Below are 25,520 nucleotides of genomic sequence, written 5' to 3' on the forward strand. Positions count from 1 at the left end.
GCGTAGAAGCTTTATGCTCACAGATGTCGTATAGGTTGGGTAAGGATACAGACTATTAATATATCTTGAAATATCTCTTTTTAAATGAAAAAGGGGGGGGGGGGCTCTAAAAACCAGATTTTACTGTCCCAATGAAAGCATGACAGCAACAACTTGTAATTTTCTGCTGTCCTGTTCTCTTAATCTTTCTCCTGCTCTCCCTCGCCGTGCGTCTCTCCTCTCCCTCTCCCCCCACATCCATCCTCCATTTCCTGATAACTTCTCATCATGCTAGTTCATGCCTAATATAAAATGGTGGTGTGCGAAAGAAAGAAAGGAAGAAAGGGGGGAAGAAAGGCGTTATGATTGGGAGGGCAGGAGAAAGAGAAAGATTGAGAGAGACAGAGAGAATGTCAAAGCTCAAGTCTGGCATTTGCCTATTTAAATTCAATCATGCAGCCCTAGCAGAGCTGGAAATGGATGGCCTGCGTTATGAATTTCTGATCAGACGGCTGATAGGTTATGAGCGGGGACGTAATCCCATTGAGAAAGCCTTTTTTCCCAAGCAAGGGCAAGCAATAACTGCCCTTCAGAGATGGCTCTTTCCTTTGCCCTTTTTATAATTTTTTCCTTTTCTTTAAAAAAAAGTCCAAATAAGCATTTTTATTATGATAAATGTGTAATAATGATTCATTCTGCCTGCATCTGAAATGGGATATGCCTTTGCAAATCAGACATGCGCTCAAAATAAACTGCCATATTTTTTCTTTTTTAAACCTAATTAGAATTCTCTCCTTCTCTCAGCTCATTTTGTACCAACACTGGTGATCTAAAAAGAAAGTGAAAGAAATGAACACATGCATTGAGACTGGTATTTTTAATACCCTGCAGGGTTTTTAACATTTTATAGTTTGCCTTTTTTAACATTATGTGTTTACATAAAAAGGTACAAAAAAAATTCTTCAAATGGCAAGAACTACTGACATACAGTAGGGGCAAACCTGAAATTATTGTAAAAGTCGACATTTTCTTCCTTCTACCAACATGATATCATCCACTGTTGCTTCATGTTATAGGGAATTAATTTAAAAAGTTGGGGACACTGGAAGAGTGACAGTAGCCACGTAAATTCACCAATTAAGGGGAGTACTTACAATTACAGAATCACAGAAGGGTTGCGGTTGGCAGGGAGCTCTGGAGATCATCTAGTCCAACCCCCCTGCTCAAGCAGGGTCACCTAGAGCACATTGCCCAGGCTCGTGTCCAGGCAGGTTTTGAATATCTGCAGGGAAGGAGACCCCACAACCTCTCTGGGCAGCCTGCTCCGGTGCTCCGTCACCCTCCCAGGAAAGGGGTTTTACCTCATGTTCAGACGGAACTGCCTGTGGTTCGGTTTATGCCTGTTGCCTCTTGTCCTGTCACTGGGCACCACAGAGAAGAGTCTGGCCCCGTCCTCTCTGGGTTGGTATCATAAATCAGACACCTCAGTGATGGTTTATAACTTTTGTAATGATAAAAAGTTGGAAACAACAAATCTATCCAAAGTGAAGGATATTATCAACCTTGCATCGCACCCTGTACTGAAACAACACCCATCCCAATTTCCGAGCGTTGGAAACGGTCACAAGGGAGGAGGACATCAGGCCAGAATTGCGTTAACAAAATAGGGGCGATGCCTGAGATGACAGACACACCTGTAAATAATCAAAAGGGGAAAAAAATGTCTGTGGGCATGGGAGGAAGGGTGAGAAGGGCAGAGAAGCAACTAGATTTTGGTGCTAATCAGAAACTTGTTCTTGATACTGCATCTCTAACCTATTTAAAACGGCAAGAATAATCAGTGAAATATTTTTGTATATGTGAGTACTTTGGAAAAGTAAGTACCGGAGATCATAGTTGTTCTCACCATCAGGCATCACCATCTAATGGGGGGAAAAAATCCAATTACCTACATTTGCCTAATATGTAATTGCAGCAGAAGCTCAGGAAGGCTACAAAGCATAGAGCTAAATCCTTGCCATATTAGGAACGCTCACTACCTGTTACAGGCTGGCTCACTTCTTCAGGTTTGCCACTAGGCTTTGCAATTGGTCCCCTTTTCCAACGACTAGAATCAGGAGGCATACGGATGAAATGTTAGACTGAGGGAGAAAACACCTAAGTACCCATTTGAAAAGATAAGCTATGAACTATTAGGTACAAGACACAGCAGCAACTACCCGCGTTGACGTGTTGTTCATACGCGTGTCTTGTCTGAGGCAGCACTTTTTCATTTATACGCATGCGTTTCAGTGTCTGCACAATTTTCAGAAAAGATGGTAAAAACACGAGTAACTACTATGTCCCTTTTGAGATAAGGGATATGCTGTAATTTGAGAACACTGTGGCGTCTTGCATGAATCCATAAGAAAACTTTCAGTTAGGTGAGGATATGGCAAAGCCTATGGTCATGAATTATCACTTCCACAGATGGTACTACGTCTACAGATGGATTGTGGCTGAAGAATCACTGTGCACAATCTTTGAACTTAAATTCCTGTTTCCTTCAAATTTTTCCCCTAGTAATGTGCTTCCATACAAACAAATCACCTAAAGTGAGGAAAGGGATTTTTTTTTAATTGCCAGGTTGCTCCCAAATGAGATCTTTAGGGCTGACTTCAGTTAGATTGGAGCAGATTTTAGGCAGGCCTATGCAGTGCTGTTGCCACATTATCCATAGTACAATCACCACTAATAGAATACCTAAAGCAAGCCAGCAGGAACATGAGAAAAACTGCGTACCACAATACTACATTTCCTCTTTAATTTAAGCCAAGGTTGGCTATTAAAACAAAACAAAATACGCTGTCTATTGTTTCAAATGGTGCCGTTGACTGCCTTGGAAATAGAGATAAAAATCAAAACCCAGTCTATGATCTCTGTATGGCACTTCAAGTTCATCTAGACTTGCTGGATTCATTCCCAGCTGTGGCTTTTGCTTTGTTAAAGTTGTAATATGCTAGAATACCTCAAGACAAGTGAGCACCTAAGGCTACCAATGCCTTAAAGGAGAGCAAAGGTTGTAACTGGGGCTCTGTAAAATTCAAATCCTCGATTTGTGGAAAGCACGATACCAAACAGATTCTCTTGTGAACTCTGATTTAGCAGCCACCTTCCATCAGTCAGGAGATTAAGCTAATTTTATTCTCACAAACGCAACTACTTCAAACCAGTAAAGGTGTCAACAAAGTAGAGGCATTTCATGTTTTTCTTCATTTCTCTCAAATTGTGGATCATCGCATAAAACAAACAAAACAAATTGCAGGGAGCCTCTCCAACACTCTCTGCAGAAGTGTCATATCCCTTCTGCTGTCACCAAGGGGCTGTCCAGCTGGTGACACACATGCCACCTCATCTCTCTTTCCTGCACTGCCACTCCAGAGAGCCCAATCATCCTCATGCAGCTTGCAGGGTACAGTATGGTCCAATTCTGAAGATGGTATGACATCTCTATATACAATAGCATTTTTCTCTCTCTAATATATTAAATAGGGTTAAATTGCCTGGGACTCCAAAGCTTTATGCACAAAAGTAAAAACTGAAGAAAAGATATAAAGTAATTTTTCTACCCTTCTGACAGCATGTCATAGTTGCAAATATTTTTGCAAATTCATACATACAAAATGAGGTTCCTGCAAGACTCCCATGTTGCCAGTGTCTTGCATATTTTTCCTGAGGAACAGGAAAAACCTGATGAACCAAACCGTTTGCAAGTTTCACATGTTCCAAATGGTTAACTTTGTTCGGTATCCTATCTCACTGCAACGTGCAAGAAACATCACAGCTGATAATTATAAAATAACCTGGCCACAGGGGAGTTCCCTTCCCATTACCATTGGTTAGGGACTGTCTTATGTCCTGGAGCAGCAGACTTTTGATTATTTAATTGAAATTATCTATACGCGCGCGTGCGTGCGTGTGCACGCGTGCGTGTATATGCATGGATGTTCTTGTTAGCCATAAAATAAAATATCTAATATTTTCAATCTCTTTGCATCAGCATCTTGTGGCAACGAATCCAAGGGCTAACAGTACATTGTGTGAAAACACCATTGTTTAGATTTGCCACCTTTCATTGCCACTGACTGCATTCTTGCAGTAGAAGAAAGGGCGGAGGGAGAAGCAAGTAACGCCCGTTTACCTTCTTTGTCTCTTATTATTTTTTATACAGAATAAAAGATTTGCTTCAATTGAGGTAGAAAAGTGTTGCTAATTATCAAGCATATCACACACATTTCTTCAATTTAAGTTTTTAAAAAACTACTTCCCATTCTCAGATCTGAAAGCCAAATGCTGATATTCTCCTTTTTTGGTGCCTTAATTTTCTGGACTGATCAGTTCTAAATGACCAAGTGAAATTCCAGAAAGGACTTCTCAATATCTATGTTTCAGTCTAATACTGGGGTTCCTAAGCTGGTTATTACTAATACTGCCACTCATATTTATAATACTCTACTGTATGTATTTACTAGGTAAATCAAAAATAGAAGTTAGCCACGGATCTTATAAGTAAACCTACTATAATAAAGCATCTTCTTGTAAAAAGCTTTTAGTTGTTTCTTTAACTTATCATTAAATTTAAACTGATTTTTCCTGGTGCTCAATTCTGCAGTTAATAACTTTTTTATACAGCAATCCTATAATTACAGTAACAAAAAAGTTAATTTTCCACATTTCTCACAAGTATTACCAATATTACCACATAAGTAGTATATTAACCAGTAAAACTGCAGATTAAGCCAATTTATCTTCCACTGATAAGGCCTGAATTTGTAATTTGGATGATTTTGAAGTTTTCAGTGTTTTTTTTTTTAAACTATGAGCAAGCTTCTGTTTTTCTCAGTATAATAGTAAAGCCCACATAGGAGTCATTTTAATACTCTAATCACCTTATAGCACTTATTACTTGTTTCTGGGAATCCAGCAAAAAACCACAAGTCAATGCCAGTGAGAAGCACACCAAAACATTGAGCTTTGGGCCCAGGAGCGCCTCAGGGAGAGGCGTGCCCCACCACGCGGCGGCCATGGCCAGACTGCAGGCAGCGCACAGACTTCTCTGGACGATTTCTGACAAGTGTTTTCCACCTCCCTCCCCAAAGTGTCCTTTCTTAGCAGTGCACACCCTCAATATTTCAGCCACATCCATCATAGGTTATCTTCAAACGCACGTATTAAGGAACACACAACTGGAAGGCATCACCTCTGCCAGCAAATTCAATCACAGGCAACCAAGCAAAGGATACTAGATCCAGGAGCGCTGCAGAACCTCTTTCAGCCTTGCCTGCGCACACCACAGAGCCCACACCCGCAGCCTCCAGCGAGCTAGAACCTGCAGGGCAAAAGATGTGAAGATCTAGCGATTACAACCTACCACAGGAAGGCAGCAGAAGAGAGCAGGGCCACAAACGCACCGGGAATTGTCTGGTAACAGCGCACAAAGGATCTGAGGAAATGGACTGCTTGCCTGGAATCTGAAAACCTGACCTGGTTTTGTGCATGTGTTGGTTTGTTGTTTTTTTTTTTTTTTTTTTTTTTTTTTTAAATGCACATGACAGTAAGTTACGGTATTTTTAAAATTACATCATTCTGCCCATTTTAAGTGCAGCTAAACTGCTAATGAAGGGACAGGCAAAACAGGCTATGCACATCAGTCTCTCAAATGGGCTCTGATGCCTCAGGATTCAGCACGTGCAACTTTGTCCCTCATATTCCTGAGTGCAATAGCACGACTCACCTAGTCTTCAGTGCTTCCAAGCACAGGAGGAGAGGGACAACACAAACTCAGGATAAAACGAACAGAATTTCAATAATAACTCTAACAGTGAAAAACATATCTTTGGAATATTAGATTCATGCAATGGGAAAGAACCATCAAAAATGTTCCATCACAAAATACAACGGCTTACTGAACTAGTGAAGCACGACAGAAACACTCAGTGATAAAGGGCATCACAGCCCTTTATAAACTGAACTGGTGGTTTCCCAAATTTAGTATGCATGAACAGTGCATGTGAGTCCTCTTAAATCCAAGTACCAAACCCTGCCTGTTTAATAAATCTCACCAGTACTCCACTATTAGACAGGGGATTAAAACTAATCTATCAATCCCAAAACCAAGCACAGAGTGGATTAAAATGCAAAACACATGAGAGTATGAAGATGCTTAATGCTAAATAACAAACATTTCAATCACAGAAATCATTTTTATCTTCTTGTTTATGCTAAGTAGATACTATTAGGCTTAATATCTGTATTAACACAAGTGGGGGAAGAAACAGTTTTAAGGAGACCTAAATACTTGAATGCTACTGTTTCCCTTGCAAGCAGAAGCTTGCTTATTGAAAATGAGTACACCATGGTGTTTAAAGTAATTGTTTACTCTTTGAGGCCAGCTCAGTGGTGCTTGACCTTTTTATATTTCTTTAACCCAAAGCAGTGCACCCATAAGGTCTTAAGAAAGATGGATCAAATCAAGTAATCTAGACCTAAAACTCAAACCTATTATTTCCATCATAATATCCAAATATCACATTAACACCAATATCTGCGATGTCACAGATGTTATTCTCATATACCAATGTTCAGCTCAGCTTGTCAATGAACAATGTTTTTATGTTTTTTCTGAAGAGCAAATTAAAAAAAGCCCATCCCACCATGGCATAAATATAGTAAGCAAAGATGACGAGAACTGCAGAGCTGTGTTTGCCTATCTGAAATTGGGGAGTGACATAGCATAATTCACCCAATGATTCCAATTCACTTTATCATTGCCATTCCAAATTTATAAAAATAGGATATTCCTTATTCCATATTGCGTATGAGCTGCACTGAGTTATACACTACCTGCTTTTGTGCATCTGCCTTGCAGAAATAAGGAGTCGAGAGTGTTACGCTGAGGTATTGTAACAGAAGGCATTCTATATATTACTCTATAACTGCTTAAAAATCCTCAACGCTGAGAAATGCCAAGTGTTTGACTGAATTCAGATGCAGTTGAGAGTTTCCAAAACCAGTAGAACTGGACCTTATTCCTCAGTATCTGAGCAAAAACTACCCATTGTATCAAATCATATGATTATTCATTGATATGAAATAATATCCACTAGGGATTTGTTTGAGGTCACCATCGCACTCATTTCACTTGTAGGCATATCAGGTTTTGAACTGATGTCTGCAGATGTGAAAGCTGGTGCATTAACCCAGTGGTATTATCACCAGCAGAATGCATAATGAAGAGTGAGAGAGGCTGGTTTGTGTATGAGCATGGATAATGTCACAAAAGTTCATGCCATCTAGCTGGAGAGAAATTTGGGGACGAAGAAAAAGGAAAAACCAAAAAAAAAAAACAAACACACTAAACCCTTGCATAACATTAATTTATGATGATATTTATTTGCCTGTGGGGTTTTGCTTTTGGTGTGGCAAGAGGCTACTGTGCTATTTCAGCTGAAAAAAATACAGTAAAGTTGCACTATTCTTGTTTGTCTTGGTAGGTAGAATTTTTTTCTGAAGTGTCATCATTCACTAGTTGCTGAAGTCCTTCTACAACAGTATACATTCTTAATGGAAAGCACAAAATAAAGATAGAAGCATACTATTTTTTTGAGGGTTGAGACATTTAAATAACAGATTTATGCTATCCTAATCTCTTAATTTTAATAGAAGTCACAAATTCAGGACAGAAAAAAGGAAGAGAGTAGCAGTTTGATAGTTTCTTCGCAAATTGAAAACATTGGTATTTTATTTCACAATAAAATAACAAACAAAATAGCAAGCATACCCTCTCATCTCATCTGACAGTTATGCTGCATATTTGACTACGGCTCAATTTTTACAGGCAGTGCTGAGAACAATGGCAAGTATCAGTGTATTCTTACCAAAAGATTTGGGAAGATTACCAAAAAGCCAAAGCATAAGATTTACTTATATTGACAAACTAACACAAAAAAGCATGAGCTTCTAATTTCACAAATGAAGGAATATAAGCAAGCAACTCTAATCCAAATTTCCCTCTTCCATAAGAAACCTGCTCTGCCTCTCACCTGGACTCAGGTGTGGACTATAAGGGTAAGGATGACAAGGTTGTGTCCACTGGTTCCCTATTCCCTCTCCAGATAGGCCCTAAGCCTTTTTTCTGCCTCTTTCACCCCATTTGTGATCAATATTGCTTCCCTGCTTCTCGAGTATCGCTCCCAAAACACCCAGAATAGTTCATTTCTGTTATTTAAAAGGCATTTTCATTTCTTCCACTTAACATAACACTCAACACCAAAGATGCCAAGAACGAGGTGATAAGTCAATATCATTACAAGTAAACAGCTTGCTGTTGTTATCAAAAGCTGTACAAAATAAATTAATGACATTATCATCAGTAATTGTGCAAACACTCATTAAAATGCCATTTGGAGAGAGGAAACAACCTTTGACAATGGTAAAATATCTGGAAAAAAATTAGACCATGGCAGCATCAGGCTCAAGGAGGAAACCAGTGAGCAGGAGGAGGGGACTAGCAGTGAAAGGAAAAAAAAGTACAATCACTTTGGAGTGCAGAAATTATTTGAATTTATATAATGCATGAATTGGGAGTTATCTAAAGCTTCATTCGGCTTCGTCTAGCCCGTTGCCGGGGTAAGCTAGGGCAGCAGCTGTGGGTGTTATTTTCCCCTTCTAGTAACATTCCTCAGAGAAAAACCTTGCAGCTGGAGAGCTACCAAATGCAACCCAGATGATGGAGGCAGATATGCCCAACTGCAAATCAGGTCCAGTAACAGAGACTTTAACTTACTCTAAGAAGAGAGAAAAAAAGTCCATAGCATAAGTACCTGAATGTCTTACGGAGTTATATACCTCTTTTAGTCTCCAGCTTTCATCTTTACGTTTCCTGTGCATTAGTGCAGCATTGTATACGGCTGGACAGACATTTCACAGCATTTGAACCCATGTTGTTTTGGGACCGGCTGCACAGTCTATGTTTCCATACCACTGTCATTAAATCACATTGTCACTCTGTAACGTTCAGGTGATGCAGACCAGCTCACCCCAAATGACAGCCCTATGCCCCAGCCATGGCTGTCTCAAACAAAGCGGGGCTAACGGGACCCTGCTCTGTTGTTCGGAGGATCAGAGGGGGTGAAGTGTGGAGAGGTTTATAAGATTAATTCTTATCTCTCTGGGCAGTGGGTCAAGTCAGAACCGTCAGTCAACTAACTCTATGGATAATCTCCCTTTATTACTTTCAATCAAACTAAGTGTCTGCAATCTGCAGTATGGTTACTAATTTATTGAAAGAAATTACTTGTAGAGCTTGATTATATAATAGACAAAATATAAAACAGTCTGGGTAAGCATCCATTAAGTTTTAGCATATCCCATTGCATAGCAAAGCTTCTTCAACCTAGCTGCATTAGCACCAGGCAGCTGGGCAGCTGAGTGAAAATTCAAAGAAAGTGGACTTTACGCTTGCCTACTTCCTAATTAAAGTAAGAGAAAAAGAAATATGATTAGGGCTGTATTTGGTATCAAATCTAAAAATTTGCTGTTTGCAAATATTTAACAAATACATTTTGTGAAAAATCAAATTTCTACTGTATTCTTGTTAATGGAATTCTACTGCAGCCCCTGGACAAAACAATGTAAAGCTGCCTGGATTGTGGAAATCATTCTTCTCCAGTGATGGATAATATAGCATGAGGTTTTGCTTGGTTTGATTAATTTCAGAATATTGCAGAGAAGCTGCATAATCCCTAAGATAGCACAGAAAAGAAGGAAGACATGATGAAGTAGGATAAAAGCGCGTAGTAATGAAGCACAGACTGTTTCATATATTAGAGAGAAGCTCACAAACTAATGTTATTTTGGCAAGTAGCAACCACAATAAGGGGCAACACTGGAATGCACTTTTGCTTATGCAATTATATTATATGATCAGAGCACTTTGTTTCTGAAAACAAAAACTGCTAAACAATTCCATGACTCTGAGTGGAGACAGAACAGAAACAGAAAACGCGCGTTTGCTTTTCTCAGTTCACAACAGCCATTATTTATACAAGTACTGAATATGGAAAAGGCTCTGACAAATTTACAGTGGTGGTTGGATGGATGAGGACGACGAATGATGGATGAGGGAGACGGAGGATTCCCTTATTAAAGCATCAAATCTTTCCCTAAATATCAAACAGACATCTTAGCCTCGATTGCTCTACCTCAAACCAGAAATTACACAAAACAACCAAATTTTGCTCCTTGATAAAAAAGACATTTGTCTTCCAGGGAAGGCAGTTAATTTGCACTACATTGCTCAGAAAAAAAAAAAAAAAGAGCTAAGCTTTGTGCCTATTTGAAATATTAATTTATAAAACAAAGACAAATATAACAACACTAAAACACACCTAAATGAATTTCACTGCAAATCCAGTAATTGGCATAATTACAAAATTGCTCTGTGTGGAAATCTGGTGAAATAATTCCAGCGTTAAAGTCCGCAACATATTTTCCCAGTACCCTCTGTAAGCAGAGCTACAGCTATAAGGGAAAACTCATTTTTCCCTCTATTGTACAGTATATTGTAGGCAAATCAAAACAGCAGCACGCAGCGGTGCTGAAAGCCCTGCAGCCCCCACTAGTGGAGCTATGCGCATAACTGCAAGGCTCCAGGATGCAGCAGCAGTCTTGCTAGCCTTAAAGGCTTCATAGCCATAAGGACTTCAAATGTGGTGGCGGGGAACAAAAAACAAGCAAACAAGAAAACCTCACACCTTTCATCCTGAGGTAATTTTGCTTTCTCTATTGCCTTTACAGGAGCTCAGCCCTATGTGCTTCTCTCTCTCAAATCTCTTCTCCCACTTGATCATTTAATAAACTCAGAACAGGCTGAAAATAGGAAAATGAACGTGATGTCACACATTCATGGTTATGATTCCACTGCAGGCTTTCCTAAGGAAAGAAAGGTAAATAGCAAGGATCCAGTCTTAGCCAGTACCATCAGGAACTGGAAAACAGAACAAGAACGGATGAAAACATGAACTGGGAATTGATTGCCATCTGCAGCCTGACGCAGATATCTTTATATTGCCCTGCTGACTATATCCAAGACAGAGAATGGCACAAAACAGAATCAAGATCCCCTCGGCCAGTTGGGAGAGCTTACCAGTCGTTCCCAACACCATCGGGACCGCGTGTCCCAAAGCACACGAATAGAGGAAGAGGGTGGGAAAGCCTCCGACAAGGAGCTCCTCGCGCCTGTCCCGCATGGGGCTCAGTCCCCCAGGCTTCCCGCACCTTTCCCAGGATGGGACCTGCCCGCCAGGCTTCCCACAGCCCAACAAGGAAGAGGCACGACATGGCATAGAGGCCGTCGGTGACCTAAGCCACTGTGGATCCTCCAGCAAAACCCGGCTCCGTTCAAAGCGTAGAGCTTGGCAGAATAATACAGAGGCTATTGGAGCCTCAAGCTGAGAGGGACTATTTCACTGTCCCTCCTGCCCGCTTCAGTGACCCCTGTGACAAATCACGCACTTTAGAGATACGCAGGATCCTGCGTTTGCTGCTCTCCAATCCATTCGTGTGTTGCTGACATGGTGCAGGATGAAGAATTCACTATGTAATCTAGTGTCATGAAGGGTCCCTTTATGAAAGGGGCCTAAAACATAAATCCGAATTAATAGTTCTTTGACTGTGTCATTTGATCTGGTGTATGATTTGCAATAAAATAAATTTGCAGATAGGCAAAGCAGCTAATGAAGCTTCAGTCAGTTTATAACTCTACCAGATACTTCTAGTTTTAGACAAACTAAGAGCAAAGATGTTTGCCTGGTGGTGCCATGAGAATTGAACGTGCAGTGGTGGAGCAAAGTAAAAACAATAATTCCTGAAATTCCTTTGATGTATTTAAAAGGCAAAGGCAGGTCCAATTTAGCCAACATGCTATAAAAGGTTTATGTTAGCTAACAGACAACTGATGGAAAGTAATAGTTGAAAACATTTTAATTCCAGAAAATAAGTTAAAAGCAGTTATTAGCAGATCTACAGAAAAAGTTTTTCTGCTAAGCTTCAGTGCTTAGATGAATCATTTTACTTTCAAAGTATTTCATCCAAGAAAGTAGGGACATATGCAAATTCCCAGTTATTACAAGTCACACTTTCCTTTACATCAGAACATACTATATGCGACTTCTACTATTTTAAATTTACCATGATAAGGCAACAGAGAGCTGCAAAGCAACCAGTAAACAATAGCTAAGACTTAACCCTTTCACCCCAACTTTGAAAATTTCATAGGCATAGACACAATTAGGAACGTATCTAAATTTAAAAGGTACTTTCCAGACCACAAGAAATCGCACAGTTTGAAAACAAAAATGAATACCCACTCTCTGCAGCGATGGGGACAGGCTGGTTCTCTGAGTCTTGGTCCCTAATACAAACACCTGCCCCATTTTGGCTGGTGATTACTCAATCAAACTCTAAACAGTAAGCTATTAATTTCAACCTACCCCTTTATTGCCTTAAAACCTACCATTTTCCCTTTCCAAGCGCACATATGAGACAAAAAAAACAAGCTGAACATGTCTCTGTTACAATGAAAAGAGCCAAATAAAGTCAAGCAAACAAAGCACAATCCTAACAGGGGTTCTCAAGAGTTCTCTAGAGAAATTGGTGCTGCTTTTAGAAACTGAGAAAGCCACAGACTTCCCTTGTCACCATTGTTAATGATGATGACTATATACATCTGTGGCAGCTAAAACTGAGAGGAGGAGGGGGGGGGGGGAACACCACAGTGTTAAGAGTTTTTCTCCTTTTATGGCTTCAGGCTTGCTCCTGAGTACAGACTAGTCTAACTTTTTAGTCACGTGGATGGTGAGCACATGGGCAGAGCAGCCACCTGAACAGTGACCACTTGTCACTCCTGTTCACTTCCTGCTGTAGCTCAGGAGCTTTTGTGGTGTGCAAAGATGGGGCTGGATGCTTATTTTGTGGAACATACCGAACTTAACATCCATTACTGCTCAGACTTTGACTGTGGGACCTGGACAAGATGACACTGGTTGTCACTTTAGGTCCTATATTCCTGTGGTCAGGACCATCCTTAATAGCATTCCTTAAGTTATACAGAGAGTGGAAAACATCAACTAGCATGACAAAGCATGATTGATACACTGGCTTTCCTACCTCATGCGAAAAACAAAATGCTGCTCTCAGAAACAAGAAAAGATGTGGTTATGGGTGAGAGAACACAAAGAAAAACATGGAAAAAGACACCATGTTACTTATTTAGAAGAGTAATATGTTTTTTTTTTTTACTACTTTTTCAATTATCTCTTGCTGAGATTTTCCTAAAATTAAATCATTAACAATATTCAAAATAACAAAAACAACATGTAAGATGGAATGTCTGACAACACTGGTATACAGCACTCCTATAAAAATCCATGTGCTTTTTTCCTCCTTTTTAGTACATTAAATGTATGTTTTATTAAAAAACATGGCCATGCAAGGGAAAACTCAGCCCACTGCTTAGAGAAAGAAAGAAAACTCAAACTCACTGTACACTAAACGTAGATCAACTCACAATACAAAAGTGGGCCTACTCAAAGTTATTGTTTGGAAGTGGTTTTTGAGCGTAATGCCTTTCCTTCCTTTGGCTTAAAACTCATTTATAAGGTGCCAAATAATCTTATAAGACCAATGAATCTTGGGCTTTAGAAGGATTTACTATAAAGTGAATGTTAAATATGACCCTCTAGCTGGAAGGAAGACGTTACATTTTAAAGAGGTTTCTTCCTGAAAGGATCTTTGCATTTTTTCTGGTCTCCAAAATAAGCAATGATTCACTTTAAATGAAAAAGCATAAGAATAAATGCCCTTCTGCTGCATTCTGATCTTCGTATACCCACCTCCTATGGCGGATATTTAATCAGGACACCTTCCCCCACTTCACTGCACATGCACAAACTCACTCAAATTGTTTACATCAGGAGTGGCAGTATTTAGCATTTAGAACCAGTTCAGAGAGACAGTTAGGCATGTATCTAAATTTAAAGCATCTAAGTAACCCTCCTGACTTCCACTTCTAATGAATAGTTATTTATTGAGACACAAAATTCTGTTCCATGCTACTAGCAGAAAAAGCCTAAGGAATTTTCATTACTGAAAATGCCTTAATACATAACTTTATCCATGGGAGAGGTTCCTTTGAAGTCAACAAGATGACTCGCATGTGTAACCGTTTGCGGGATCAGACACTTAGTTTATAATTTTTATATTCTACTTTAGTACTGAAGGATGATGAAAGTATTTCAGTGGAACGGACTGGAGTCTGAGAAGCCCAGAGAAGAAATTAACTTCTTTTTAGAAGAAACTTAACAAAGAAAGGTGAAGCAACCTGAGTATCTGATTGAGAAGTAAATTCCAGGACTGGGGAGATGCAAGTGAAGGCACAAAAGCGACATCAAGAGACAAAGTTGTGATGCAGCGTTTATGGGCAGGGCGGCAGAGAACAGCTGGGCTCGCACGCGTGGAACGGAAAGGTAAACCTGTGGTTCAGCATGAAGTCAGAGCAAAGCAGTGAAGAAACTTCAAGGGTAGAAATGACACATCTGAGTAACAGGAAGGAGAGGAGCTGCTGTATTCGGGATAGGCTTGAAGGCAAGAAGTTCCCAGAACACGGTACTAGGAAAGATAAGGCTGAAATACCATGGTCAGAAAAGCAAATACATTAGGATGCTGAATAATATGGAAAAATGGTGTCTAACGTAATTCTCAACTGTATGTATAAATTCACAGCGATAATTTATGGTACTGACCACCCTATTTCAAAAAGAATATTACATAATTAGAGGAAATTCAGAGCAAATCATCAAGAATGATTAGGGATACAGAAAACCTTTCAAAGGATGAGAGATTGAAAGACTTGTTTCTTTTTCAAAAACCTTAACTAGGCAATAAATTAGAGGCGATGTAAAAACAGCATATAAGATAATGAGTAACCTACAGGGGGTAGATCAGCCACTTCTGGGCTATCTCATAACACAAGTACCTGGGCATCCTCCATGAAATTAAAAGGTGATGCATTCAAAACCAGTAAGGGGAATTTCTTGCCACAAATGCAAATTAAACTTTGGAACTACCTGACAGGGATTATGCAGAGTAGAAGAACACAGAAAGATGCAAACATGGATTAGACATTTGTGCTGTCAAGAATATCCAGAATTGTAATAGTTAATGGGAACATAATTTTTTTTTAAACAAGCACTACCTCATGTGAGTTGTGGCTTAACTTGCTTTCTAATCATAGAGAACCAAGAGGACAAGTAGTATGCGGGCAGACTGTGCCACATGTCTAACTCAATACTACTTTTTCCCTTTTTTGAAGCATTTGGGCAGTTAGTGGAGGACAAAACGCTGAATTAGGTGGAAAAGAGGCTGATGCAGTCAGGCCCTCAGTACTATTTTTCACTACAAGAGAATACACACACACACAGAAACATTATTCGCATTCCTAGTTCTCCATCATGACCTAACAAACTTATCACACTGGTTCTAACGAAGAGATGGGGTGCGTCAGTCAGCAACAAGAAGAGGGAAAGCCTCGCAAGTTCTGAAAATGGAAAGACTATTGTTATTTTCAGGTCTCAAAGTCAGAGAGTAAGTCTTTAAAAGGTTAAAAAAAAAAAAAGGCAGAAAGTTGCTGTGCTAATAAACAAAACCCTCGTGGAGAGGCTGGCGACTGGCCTGCCCCACGTCCTAAGGGCCGACCCTCCACGGGGCCGGCACCGCGGCCCAGCTCCTGGGGGCACCACCGCCTCCGGCCCCACAAGGCCTCACCACCATGCGTCACTGCAGATTCAGCATAGGGTCCCCAGCTTCTTCCAACGCCGATGTGACATCCAAGCCCTTAACAAATGACTTTTTCCGCTCAATAAGCGGAGAAAGTATTTCACCAGCTAGGTCAGAACTAATGACTCAAGTGACAACCCCTCTGCACTATGTTATTTTAGATTTTCCATCCTCTGTCTCCACATTTATCTAACCAAAATCTCCTTTCTTATTTTTTCGCCTGTGGATCTCCTTTGTTCCCTTTCATCTTTGGTTTTTTTCCTGCATTTCCCTTTCGAGAGCCATTTTTGACTCAATGTTGAATGGTGCCTAACAGCACCATAACCGCCCCCATAACACCCAACCACCAGCAACACCCGTAAGGAACAATGCACTCGCGCGTGTATTCTTCCTAAAATTTAACCAAATTCCTGCCTCTTTGCACATCCCAATTCCAGAAGAAAGGAGACAGAGCCCTATGCTGGCCTCTGCCTGCCCGGCCCCGCGCACACCGACACGTGCTGTTTGAGCGGGGCCTGCCTGGCTCCGGGTGCCTCAGAGCCGCCCCATCCTCCCGGCGACCGCAGCCCGCTGCTAAAATTATAATGTTGCCTCATCCTGCTGCACTGGGACAGCAAAAGGCTTTTTCACTGGGACAGCAAAAGGCTTTTTCAGCCCAGGTCTGCGTCCCATCTTAAGGGACTGCTTTTATTTAACACTTCACACAAAACTCACCAGCAAGTTCTTACCTTCGCTTCGTTCATCACCATCCATGCCTTCTGGGCGAGACAACCGTTTTGCTCTACAGAACTTCATACACCATGTACTCAAAGGAGCAATTAGCACCCCAGCACCTTATTAACTCACCAGCAGGGCAGGGAGCCTGGGTACAAATGCCTCATGGATGAGGGTCCGAGGGGAAGTTGCTGGGGGCAACGCCAGCACTGCAGCCCCCGCCTGGCTCCTCAATGCGTGCAGTCCTGCTTCAGTCCCCACCGCCCTCCCCAGACAGCTCCTCTCTTGCTCCAGTTACCCAAAAAAGTAAGTAAATAAGAATAAAAACCCAGCTCTCCTCCTGCAGTTTGCAGCCCCCCTCCTTTTCTGTAATTGCAGCTAAGCCTGAACCGTGCTGAGCAGAAGACGCAGAGGCTACAGCTCAGTTTTAAGTCTCAGCCAAAGGGCAGAAATCCTGCCAACCCCCGTGTCTTTGCAACTCTGTCCAAGTGCTGGAGCGAAAACAAGAGAATCATTCCTCGCAGTGCCCTCTCCCCACTGGACATGTGCCACCCAACTATAGGTCCATCTTCCTTTATATTATCCTATACAGGAGAAACCACGTCCCGAGCTGAGCTGGTACACGAACCAGCTGCATGATGCCCCCGGCCCCCATCAGACCGCCCACTGCCAGCTCCACGCCCCAGGCTAAACCAAGCTTGCAGCTCACAGGCCTCCCTGACGTAACCTCCTTCCACGAGCAAAACGCTGCTGTTAAAACCCAGGCACCCAGGTCGTCACCCTGCAGACCGCCTAGCACTGCACAGGCTGACACGTGCACTTACATCGCGTATTTATTACCTGAACACTGATAAGGTGGTGGAAGGGCTACCTTGCACCAACATCCTTGCAGTAAGGGTTTCAGAGCCGTGCTTCTCTTTCAAGATACAACTAAACATTTGCACCATACTTGCACCATCGAAACCCCTAAAACACTAAACGTATAATTTATGTGCTCCTTTCCCTCCAGAGTCCCATTAGCACTCCATTAAGTTTCACACTTGCCCCGACTTTGCCTTCGGACCACTAAGCTATTTGTAGATTTTACTCTTGAAAACATTCCCATGTTTACCTCTTAGCTACAGTGCTACATATGCAAACAGTCTGGATAAAAAGCCCATAGATAGCATATGTTATGTGCTTCTGGATTCAAAATCCCAGGAAATGTAATCCACATGAGAAAACATCCCCTTAACTGTCTTTTTATTAAAGCTTGTCAGAAAACATTTTCTCCCTTTTTTGTGCATGGAAAAAAAACATTTCCATTTACAGAAAAAGTTGTTTTGCTCAGTTTAATCAAAGTTTAAAAAAAAATCTGTTTTCTCAAAAAATTAGTTGTTGTTTTTCATGTTAAAGGTCAAAGATTTTCAGTCAAAGCAGATTTTTGGGTGAAAATTCCATTTCCTCATAACACCATTTTTAGCTGGGGAAAAAAGTATGAGTGAAGCTTTTTTCAAACATCTCTTGCGCCTTAGCTTAATTAGCTTAATGTGGTTTCTTCACTTTACCAGTACGTGGTGTAGGAAAACACTAACCTTTCTTATGACCCTACAGGCAAAATTTCACAGAACTTCAGTAGCTGCATTTGTTTCAAATATCACTGCCAAGGTCACTGTATGCCAACAAACAGAGTTCTAAAGCTTCCTGACCCTAGTTTAATAATCAGAATTATAATAATTATTTTAAGATGCTTTTCTGTCTCTCCTGATAATATATCACAATTTCACCTGCCACCTTATTGAACATGTGCGTTCGGTCACTGAAAATTTGCCTTAGATTCCTACCTAAAAAATGAGAATAACTACACTTAACAACATCAGAAGTTCCATTTACCACTGATATTTTAAGAAGCAGAGCGCTCTGGTCCATTGATAAATTTCTTGCAGAGCACAATTTACCCCTCATCCCCCCTTGCTTTGCAATAGCCCCAATATGATGGGGTTGCCATGAGGAAAGGTGGCCTCACAGTTTTATGCCCTGCGTATGGGCCCCGTCATGTGCTCATGCACCCTGTTAGTCCTTCTGCTCCATGTGTTCAGATCAGGGCAAAAACGGCCCTTTGCTCCCCACTCCTAAATTCATTTAAGGCTGTCCTCTTATGCATAGTATGAGGTATTTCAGTACCCAAATTATTTAACTGAAATTGGACCCTTACTTTTAGCAGAAGAGGAATAAAATGCATTGATGGTAATATGAAACTTTAAAAAGTACTTCCCATTCATAGTTTCATCCTCCCGGGAAATATATAACTTATCTGAGTCTCAATAAGGGAGATAAATGTATTTTCAACTTGTCACAGTTGCATATTGCTTCTCGATACCTGTCCATACATTTTATATGCTCCTGTATACCTGCAGTATGTCTGTAAAGATAGAGCACTAGTAGTAAATATATGCAACAGCAGGGAGCTGGATGATGCATGACCAAACAAAAATGATGGACCCTTACTCAAACAACGTCTTGGGGGGGGGGGGGGGGGGACACACCTGTAGGTAGATTTTGATTTGTTTGTTTTTGCTTTTGTTGTGAGCGTTCTCAACCCACAAAATGAACCTCTGCAAAAATAAATATATAAATAAAGCTAGATAAGATATAAAACCTACTTCCAACAGTTTCTTGATGGTCTGCAGTTATATTTTTGCATGGAAGTCAATAAAATTCCATGCAGTATGTGTTCTTCCAGTAGATGCAATTTTTACAGGAAAAAAACTATAAATAAATTATTAGTTGGGTAAAGCGGCATTTGTTCTTAAAGGAGAAGAGGATCAAAGTAAGGCAGCGTGAGAGAGGAGAGGCACTAGATACAAGATTAGGTTGCAAACACCTTTAACTCTTCTTTTATTACTGCACCTGTTAGATTCATTTTTAATGATTTTTGAACTTATAATTTTACATTTTAAGTCTTTAATAAATCACATTTACCTCCCTTGGGTGCTATGTTTTGATATCTGTTTATTTATTCACTGTGGTACCTGAGTGGTTGTGGTAGAAAAATCTTTCCATAGTATATTTAACATGGCAAAGTGTAGTTTAAAAAAAAAAAAAAACACCAAAACATTAAGGTTCTCATAACATGCTTCTGAATATAAAAAGTGTCTCCCATCTTATTTATCTTCAAAGTATGCAGTGCAGTAGCTGTGTCTGGCCCCTGCTGCACATCTCTCACCGCATCCAAGAGCCCCGAGCACTTGTCACCCCTGAACTGTTCCCAAAGGTGGAAGCGTACAGCGCCAAAAACCCCAGACCTGGAGAGTTCAGGGACCTGGACCATGAGCCCTCTGTGATTGATATAGACTATGTCCACTATGCATCAAAACATATTTGAAATCTCATTAAAAACATGTAAATTACAGTTTATGCAACAGAAGGACAAACCAAAACAGCTAGTAGAAAAACCTGCTACAGCATAATAATTTGGGAAATGTCCTTGTTGCTTAAGCTGGTGATCTATCTCGGTTTTTGCTTTTAACTAGGCATGGTACCAGCTGCTTCCAAGAAAGAAGTGGATACGTAAAATCTAGCCACTATTTCTAGCTTTGTCTCTACAAGAGATAGAGACTTCTGAGATTAGTTTGTTGGGGCATGAAATTTTCCAGTCTTGCTGCCAGTTCCAAAAACGCTGCTTCACCTTTTGAGCTTTTGCTGGTGCTCACAACCTCCACCCAAGGGACCTGTTTGGGCCATCCTTTATCTGGGTTTCTTTTATATCTCATTTGGCCAAAGTAATAGCAACATAAGGAATTTAACAAAAGAATTTCTTATCCAGTCATTTTACACTTAAAAGGCACTAGAGACTTACAAACATCTGTGAAATAATAAAAACCCTGAGAGATACTGTCCTCATTAAGGGACTCCAGCTCTTCAGTGAGCCCAGAGTTCGTAACATTCCCAGCTTAGCAGAATTACCTCCTCCTTTCAGTGCACTACCTGGAGAAGTGCCATCTCCCACTGTACTCACACAGTGTGAAAAACCTACCTTAAGTTTAACCTCCTCCTTCTGTTACAGATTGAGGAAAAACAGATGTCTCAGCCACACTGGTGTTGCTCACAGAAAATTCATTGTTCCACGGCAGTCAAGGATTGCTTTTTTGATACCTTCAGGGATGGCCTTTCAAGAAGGCGTATTCACCCTTTTATTTAGTCTACAAAGACATTATCAGTGCCTCTTCTCGACCAGGGTTAGATGTGTTCGATACACAGCCTCAAGCAAAGTTTATTAGATAAAAATGGAGCTTTTAACTGCATGCAGATAATTGCATTTTATCACATCAAAGGACACGTTCTAGAAATAGGATGTTGCATATATCCAAAGAATAAAAATCTCAGATTTGCAGAAGCGACTGCTTTAACTGTGACTAGCAGCATGACTCTCTAGCAGGCAGCCTACCAGCTTTCGGCATGAAGAGGTGCAAACACAGCAATCAAGACATAGTTGTCTTTGTGACGGTATTTGCCCAAGGATCTGGTGTACAGATTTCTCTTCATGCTGGTGAAGACGGGCTTTATTGCAGTAGGCTGGGTTAACACTGATGCACCTAGCAAACTGCAAAATAATAAACTGTAAAGCACTGAAGTGAAAATGAAGGGCCAGAAACACTGAGCTACGCTGAAAAAGGCTGGAGAAGCCCTGAAGCAGTGAGCAGAAGGGAGCAATTTTAGTACCGTTTTTCAGACTTACAGCAATTTTCTTGTCTGCTAATGCTACCCCACGCATGAAGGCCACGGCAACAAGAAAATTATCATTTCAGGATCAAATGCATGATCCTTGAGTGCCTGGAGGAAGGCACAATGGTTCATGTACTAGATGTTTTGTTAAGGAGATGCAGGTAACAGAGGTTTACAAAGAGGATACTCAAGGACCTGGCTGTCCAACTGACTGCGCTGTGGCTGAGGCGCAGCAAGCCCAGACCTTCACCAACCAGGATAAAGAAGGAGCTGACTGGAGACACAAACACTGACACAGTAGCAGCTGGCACAAGATAACAGGAATCCACAGACTCCTGGCCACTAAATTCCACTTTTTTTTTTTTTTTTTTAAAAAAAGAAGTGGTGAGAGATTAGTCGATGCCTCCAAGTCTGTTCCAATCATGTTGTCTGCAATTTCCACGATCTCCTAAAGCCGAGGAGTTTAGTCCTCATTCAAACAGAAAGTCTGCAAGACCACAGAGTGAAAATCATGGGCTGATGTCATGTTTAAGGTCTGGGAGAAAAACCTCACAGGCTTATTTTGCCATCCTAACAACAGGAGACAGTTCAATACAAGCTCTTCAAGACAGTAATACAACTCTTAACGCAGTTACACATTTTGCTCTGGATATGCTCTGAGAACACTAAAAAATAATTCATCCCAAGTATTACTGCTATTCTATAGACAATGTATCCAAAAAGGTTTCTAAGTGTAGGAAAACAAGTATATAATTATATAATTAAGCAGATACACTGCAATTTTTCTTTTATGTTAGTCTTTATATTTTTAAAAGGCAACAGGACAGAGCTGTGCTAAAAAGCAATAAAGTATGGGTAATTTAATACCAAATTACATCCATATTGAAAAGTTTACATGAAGTTGAGAGCAGACAGAGGTCAGGTTTTCAACAGGACTGTCTTTAATTGTGGCCATCAGTTTTAGCAATCCAGATCTCTGGATCAAAGACAGATATAATGCGTTTCCTCAACACTGAATAGTGAAAGCAGACAGTAAGCATGGCACTATGTTGCACCAAAAGGTCATAAAAAAGATTATCAGAAGGGGAATATGTCTTGCTGTTCAACACACACATTCACATAACATACTGTATATTTTTAATAGTTACTTTTTTCTAGCAGATTTTTCAGCAGGCAGGAATGTAAGTTAAAAATGTTACAACTAGTTTTCAGATGCAAGGGGTTTTTCTTGTCTTCTAAGAAATGTGCCATCTTTGTATAGATCTTTATTAATTTTTTCAGTTACTTTCAATCATGCTCTCAGCTCTGTGAAACAATTCCTCCTTCCTTAGGGAAGGGATGTGAGCTGAGACATAGTTTTCTTTCTTAAAGGAGGAGGAAAAAAGAGGGGGGGGGGAGTAAATTATCAGCAAATCAGATAGAAACAAGTTTCCTAGATCTGCAGATCCATTGTACAAATGAAGCAATTTCATTTCTGCTTGCTCTGGGGAGGGGTGGGATTTTAAGTGGCCAAGGGGGACTTGAATAGGGACGCTAGCAGACGAAGCATCACAACATTTGCATGCATAGACCACTCAAATCTGCACCAGGAGACTACTTGTGAGAATCCATCTTTTTTCACTTAACAAGATACAAAATATAAAACACATTTGCCTCTTATTAAGCCTCTCTTGTAAGTGGTTCCAGGTCCACCATTTTTAAAGAGAGGGAGAGGGGAGCCTGGATGCTCTCTTGGGAATTTCACTGGAGTGACTGGAGATGAGATACAGGCTGGGAGCCTTTATTACTCCCCCCACACCCCACCTTCTAAAAGCACAGAAGGAATAACATTTTAAATCATTAGCATTTACTTTAAGTAGCACTTTCTTCAACCAGGCTTCCCTACCCAGCCCTTACCCTGTTAGCATCGCACCCCGTGGTCATGCAGGGGAACTGCCCTCATGGAATTTCAGTCCGGTTTCTGAATATAGAAACTGCTTTCTAAAAATTCTGGCCTCCAAAATAAGGTGGCTGTGAAAGAAACTGTAATCGTGTTTTTCTTTAAAACATTTTTAGAATAGGGTTCATGTATTTATTGGCACCTAAACCTGCAAAGCATATACCCTCTTGAAATTACTTTAGTACTGTTGTAGTGGTTTCTGTTCTGGGGTGGGGGGGCAACCACACACACTGTAAACTCTGTTAAATACAGGACTCTTAGCTGGCTGGATTCAATTCAGAGTTCTATATCACACATTCAATAGCATTTTCATCATTTCTATGCTTGTTAAATATTAGATACAATATTAAAACACTGAGAAAAAAAGAGGAGGCTGAAAGCAGTTGCTTGAATTTGCAACATAGACAAACAGGTAAAGGTGAGTTACGAAAGATGTTGTGGACTCTGCAGGTTCAGGTATGTTGCAGAAAATGGTAACAAATACTCTTCATTCAGTATTCAAAAATAAAGAAGCACGTAGTTTCTTTTATCTGTAAATTAATGAAACCACTACAAAAATAAAAAATATGTAATTTCACTGCAAAACAAAACAGATGCCCTCCCTTTCAATCTACCCAAAAAGAAACCTGGAACACAGGTGCCTGGGCTTGAATATCTAATATTTCTAAGAAAATAGACTGCATTTGAGACAAGTATTGTCTCTCTAGCACATAAAGAAAGAGCCAAAAGAGATTCTTTTAGAAACCAGCCAAAGGGATGAAAAACAGTATTTGTTAAAGGCAGAATATCATCTCTGCTATATTTGGCACCAAAGACTTTTGGACATTTCCAAAGCATCTTTCACTAATCAGATAGCTGCCACATTTCCCCTAAATCTCATGGAGATACTGATTTGCTAAGTAAAGCTTATGTCAAACAATTGCTTTTGCAGTTTAATAAGTTCAACAAGAAAGTTCATTTTCTTTCAATAGCTGTACACAAGGTTAAATTTTGGGCCCAAAGGTACTTTGTCACAGCTCAGAAGGTGAAAGGTGTCTCCAATCAGATGCACATAGCTCAGTGCAGGTGCACCACCACCAGAAGGTTTCCTTTGGGGAGGAAAACGTGGCGGTGCTCTCTGACTGAGAGGGCACAGGGTTGGCTGAGCATGCAGCCATTGCTGAGCCATCTCTACAGAGATGCTAACACCATCACAACCTGAGGAGCTGGTGAAACGAGTCAAGGACCCACCCTGCAGCAAGCAGTGGTTCTGATGAGAACTAGAGATGGTAAGCGGTATCAGAAGACCCATCCTTCAAACACTGTATTTTGTTCTGCTGTCCACAGTTTAAGAAAGAAGTTTAAAAGTATCAAAGAATAGTTGAGGTTGGAAGACACCTCTGGAGATCACCTAGTCCAACCCTCTGACTCAAAGCAGGGTGAGCTACAACAGGATGCTCAGGGCCACGTCTAGTCAGGTTTTGAATATCTCCAAGGATGGAGACTCCACAACCTCACTAGGCAACCTGTCCCAGTGTTTGATAACCCTCACAGTAAAAAAGGAGGGTTTTTTCCCTTATGTTTAAGTGGAATTTCCTATATTTCAGCTTTTTTTGTTTAACATTTGAGTTTTGTCAGGAGCTCCCTTTTCACCTATGCAAGCCTTCTGCAACCTTCACTTGACATACTTCTCCTCAGAATGGGCCACTCCTGCACTTGGAGGAGGTGATCCTCAAGGGCAGAGGGGGGAAAATAAAATAAAATAAAATAAATCAAGCAGCTTCTGTAAAAAAAAAAAAAAAAGAAACAAATCTCATTTCCCTGTCACCAGAAATACCTGCACACACAAAGTTGTTTTCTCACTTGGCTACAGTGGGAGAAGACCCAAGCTACATGGGGATTTTGTCTCTCTCCCCACCTCAGAAAAACACATTCACCACCTCACCTCCTAACACTTGGCTATCTCATCCATCCTTACTGGCACAAGGACACCCATTTCTGCATGGCTTACCTCACAAAATGCACACTCTCCACCTCCTGCCACAGCCAGCTTTCTTCCAGCAGTTGCACTGAGACCACAGCATCAGACAGAATCACAGTACAGTACAGTTTAGCCATGCCGTGCCCAGGAAGCAGGCAGCTATCCCTCTAGATACCATCTGCAAGAAGCAACAACCTACAACATGATGCAGCCTTAGTCAGCTCTGGAGCCTGAAGTCAGGTGAACCTCCCAGGTGCCAGCAATCTCCTAAGGAAGTGCTAATTTCCTCCCACAGTTATACCAGGCTACAGGAGTTAGGAGAAATGAAGACATTACTAACTGTGGTGGTAC

General features: G+C 40.7%; 1 protein-coding gene across 2 annotated transcripts in view; it reads right to left on the reverse strand.

The window, feature by feature from the left end:
• ZFHX3 (zinc finger homeobox 3) overlaps positions 1–25,520 on the reverse strand; it is a 752,695-nt gene that overhangs the window by 603,340 nt on the left and 123,835 nt on the right. The window lies entirely within an intron of this gene.

The sequence above is a fragment of the Struthio camelus genome, chromosome 10 (assembly GCF_040807025.1).
Source record: "Struthio camelus isolate bStrCam1 chromosome 10, bStrCam1.hap1, whole genome shotgun sequence".
NCBI lineage: Eukaryota > Metazoa > Chordata > Aves > Struthioniformes > Struthionidae > Struthio > Struthio camelus.